At 44.5% G+C, this 4,656-nt stretch overlaps 1 long non-coding RNA gene across 1 annotated transcript; it reads left to right on the plus strand.

Moving 5' to 3' along the window:
- Positions 1 to 765: 765 nt before the first annotated feature.
- Positions 766 to 2,036, plus strand: LOC142717128 (uncharacterized). Its single transcript, XR_012871792.1, has 3 exons — positions 766 to 1,563; positions 1,647 to 1,734; positions 1,827 to 2,036. It is a non-coding gene; the product is annotated as an uncharacterized LOC142717128 (long non-coding RNA).
- The last annotated feature ends 2,620 nt before the right edge of the window (positions 2,037 to 4,656 follow it).

A 4,656-nucleotide genomic window follows, 5' to 3' on the forward strand; every position in this document is an offset into this window, starting at 1 on the left:
GCAAGAATAAATCTTGCTAACAAGTCCCTGCGTGTTATAGTCGGCAGTGCCGGGCCCCCTGACCGCTCCTTACTTAACCCCTTCCCGACCCGTGATGTGCCAGCACATCATCAGGCGGGGAGGGGATGATGTATGGAGCGGGCTCACGCGCTGAGCCTGCCCCATACACTGCAGGTGTCAGCTTCTGACACGCTGCACTAACGGCTAGGAACAGTGATGGCGCTGTTTAACTAGTTAAATACTGCGGTCAATAGCGACCGCTGCATTTATATTGGTTTTCCTACGAAGGACATTTATGACATATCCACAGGTGTAATATCTCTAGAACGGGGCCCCCTAAGCCCCATTCCATCTTACCCGGCTCCGCGGTCTTCCGGCCACTTCACTTCCTGGTTACATGTTCGAGGTACGCAAACAGCGTAACTCTCTGAGCTACGCAGTTTCCGCAACTCCCATAGAACTGAATAGTAGTTACGGCTACAGAGTAGCATGCTACGCTGCTTCTATAACTGACATTCACTACTATGGGAGTTCCGGAAACAGCGTAGCTCAGCGAGTTACGCTGTTTCCGTAACTCATCCATGTATTGCAGTGTATTGTACCAGCGATCTAATGATCACTGGTTCAAGTCCCCTAGGGGAACTAATAAAATGTGTGTAAAAAAAAAAACATTTCCCATTATTCCCCAAGAACAATGTAAAAATAATAATAAAATTGGTATCGCTGCATCGGTAAAAGTCCGGAACTATTACAATATAGCATTATTTGACTCACACAGTGAACGGTGTAACAATGTTTTATTTAAAACCCCCGACTGTCTGTATTCTTCTACCATATTACGTTATAAATGGCCGCTCTGTTGTAACGGTTCACTGGGATACGCTTCTTGTGATGTCATCTAGAATGTGGGCAGATTCTATTTCTCTGAGTGTGACGTCCTCTAGAGAATCTGAGCGTGATGTCATGTGAAGGGCGGGGCCTGTGATCTGCATGTGTTCCGTTTGCACATAATGGCCCTCAGGTTGTGACATCATCAAGTTTATAAATTGGGGTCACACATTGACCGCGGTGTCAGTTTCTCTTGCTGGCTCTCGTCATGGACGTGTCTCATATGAAGAGGAGGAGGATGGTGATGTTTCCAATGATGAGTGTTGTAGAGAAGATGGAGGTTGGCGGACGCCAATTTCCGGAGGACGTGGAGATGGAGGAGGAGGATGAGAAGATGGAGGCTGGCGGACGCCAGTTTCCAGAGGACGTGGAGATGGAGGAGGAGGATGAGAAGATGGAGGCTGGCGGACGCCAGTTTCCAGAGGACGTGGAGATGGAGGATGGGAAGATGGAGGTTGGCGGACGCCAATTTCCAGCTCCTGATGTGGAGATGGACGACCTTTCGGGGGCTACAGTTAACATCAGGGCCTCCAACCCCCGAAAGAGAAAGTGGCCATTTTAGTAACATCTGCCACTTGGGGCCCATTTACCATCAGGGCCCCCAACCCCCGGGAGAGATAGCGGCCATCTTATTTCCATCTGCCGCTCGGGGCCCATTTACCATCTTTAGGTGAGGTAAGTGCCGTCCACTGATGATCTTCTCACCTCACGACTCTTCTACAGCCGCCTGGACACTGAATTTCTGATTTGTTTTGCAGTTGTCACCCCAACATCGTGGCCTTTACCACCTAAACCATCAGAAATTCCCATGAAGACTCCTCCAGTGATGAGCAGACGCGAGATCCGGTAAGTCTGACGTCTTCCGCTCGTCTTCATCTTCTCCTTGTGGTGAAGGTTTTGTGAATTTTTTTGCTTATTTGTATTTTTTCCTTTTCTAGGATCCGACTTTGAAAAATATGAAAAACGTTTTCGGTTTCTTCTGATCCAGGATCGAGCTGTGTAAGGGTGGACTGGCGGCCATATCCACGGGTGAAGAAGGACCCTCCCCCTCTTCATCTCACCGATCATCGCATGTTAAAGGGCCGGAGCCACAGAAAACCGCACAGAAATTCTACCAGATTCTATAATAAACAGATTTATTTTTACCATTTTTAGTGTTTTCATTTCTAGATTGGGGAATTTATCCAGGGAACCTGTGTTCTATGGGGATCCGAAGGTTATAGGTGTAATACTCTGCAGAATATATCACTCTGTATCTGTCAGGAGGTGGAGGAGCAATGTTCTGCAGATCTGTAGAGAGGTCAGTGGTGTAATAATCTGCAGAATATATCACTATGTATCTGTCAGTAGAGGACAGAGCAATGTTCTGCAGATCTCTAGAGAGGTCAGTGGTGTAATAATCTGCAGAATATATCACTCTGTATCTGTCAGTAGAGGACAGAGCAATGTTCTGCAGATATCTAGAGAGGTCAGTGGTGTAATAATCTGCAGAATATATCACTCTGTATCTGTCAGGAGGTGGAGAGGACAGAGCAATGTTCTGCAGATCTGTAGAGAGGTCAGTGGTGTAATAATCTGCAGAATATATCACTGTATCTGTCAGTAGAGGACAGAGCAATGTTCTGCAGATCTGTAGAGAGGTCAGTGGTGTAATAATCTGCAGAATATATCACTCTGTATCTGTCAGTAGAGGACAGAGCAATGTTCTGCAGATCTGTAGAGAGGTCAGTGGTGTAATAATCTGCAGAATATATCACTCTGTATCTGTCAGGAGGTGGAGAGGACAGAGCAATGTTCTGCAGATCTGTAGAGAGGTCAGTGGTAATAATCTGCAGAATATATCACTATGTATCTGTCATGTGATACAGGAGCAATGTTCTGCAGATCTGTAGAGAGGACAGTGGTGTAATAATCTGCAGAATATATCACTCTGTATCTCTCAGTAGAGGATAGAGCAATGTTCTGCAGATCTGTAGAGAGGTCAGTGGTGTAATAATCTGCAGAATATATCACTATGTATCTGTCAGTAGAGGACAGAGCAATTTTCTGCAGATCTCTAGAGAGGACAGTGGTGTAATAATCTGCAGAATATATCACTCTGTATCTGTCAGGAGGTGGAGAGGACAGAGCAATGTTCTGCAGATCTGTAGAGAGGTCAGTGGTGTAATAATCTGCAGAATATATCACTATGTATCTGTCAGTAGAGGACAGAGCAATGTTCTGCAGATCTGTAGAGAGGTCAGTGGTGTAATAATCTGCAGAATATATCACTATGTATCTGTCAGTAGAGGACAGAGCAATGTTCTGCAGATCTGTAGAGAGGTCAGTGGTGTAATAATCTGCAGAATATATCACTCTGTATCTGTCAGTAGAGGACAGAGCAATGTTCTGCAGATCTGTAGAGAGGTCAGTGGTGTAATAATCTGCAGAATATATCACTATGTATCTGTGAGTAGAGGACAGAGCAATGTTCTGCAGATCTGTAGAGAGGTCAGTGGTGTAATAATCTGCAGAATATATCACTATGTATCTGTCAGTAGAGGACAGAGCAATGTTCTGCAGATCTGTAGAGAGGTCAGTGGTGTAATAATCTGCAGAATATATCACTATGTATCTGTCAGTAGAGGACAGAGCAATGTTCTGCAGATCTCTAGAGAGGTCAGTGGTGTAATAATCTGCAGAATATATCACTATGTATCTGTCAGTAGAGGACAGAGCAATGTTCTGCAGATCTGTAGACAGGTACCAGTGGTGTAATAATCTGCAGAATATATCACTATGTATCTGTCAGTAGAGGACAGAGCAATGTTCTGCAGATCTCTAGAGAGGTCAGTGGTGTAATAATCTGCAGAATATATCACTATGTATCTGTCCGTAGAGGACAGAGCAATGTTCTGCAGATCTGTAGAGAGGACAGTGGTGTAATAATCTGCAGAATATATCACTATGTATCTGTCAGTAGAGGACAGAGCAATGTTCTGCAGATCTGTAGAGAGGTCAGTGGTGTAATAATCTGCAGAATATATCACTCTGTATCTGTCAGGAGGTGGAGAGGACAGAGCAATGTTCTGCAGATCTGTAGAGAGGTCAGTGGTGTAATAATCTGCAGAATATATCACTCTGTATCTGTCAGTAGAGGACAGAGCAATGTTCTGCAGATCTGTAGACAGGTCAGTGGTGTAATAATCTGCAGAATATATCACTCTGTATCTGTCAGTAGAGGATAGAGCAATGTTCTGCAGATCTGTAGAGAGGTCAGTGGTGTAATAATCTGCAGAATATATCACTCTGTATCTGTCAGTAGAGGACAGAGCAATGTTCTGCAGATCTGTAGAGAGGTCAGTGGTGTAATAATCTGCAGAATATATCACTCTGTATCTGTCAGGAGGTAGAGGAGCGATGTTCTGCAGATCTGTAGAGAGGTCAGTGGTGTAATAATCTGCAGAATATATCACCATATATCTGTCATGTGATACAGGAGCAATGTTCTGCAGATCTGTAGAGAGGTCAGTGGTGTAATAATCTGCAGAATATATCACTATGTATCTGTCAGTAGAGGACAGAGCAATGTTCTGCAGATCTCTAGAGAGGTCAGTGGTGTAATAATCTGCAGAATATATCACTCTGTATCTGTCAGTAGAGGACAGAGCAATGTTCTGCAGATATCTAGAGAGGTCAGTGGTGTAATAATCTGCAGAATATATCACTCTGTATCTGTCAGGAGGTGGAGAGGACAGAGCAATGTTCTGCAGATCTGTAGAGAGGTCA

The sequence above is a fragment of the Rhinoderma darwinii genome, unplaced genomic scaffold, assembly GCF_050947455.1.
Source record: "Rhinoderma darwinii isolate aRhiDar2 unplaced genomic scaffold, aRhiDar2.hap1 Scaffold_455, whole genome shotgun sequence".
NCBI lineage: Eukaryota > Metazoa > Chordata > Amphibia > Anura > Rhinodermatidae > Rhinoderma > Rhinoderma darwinii.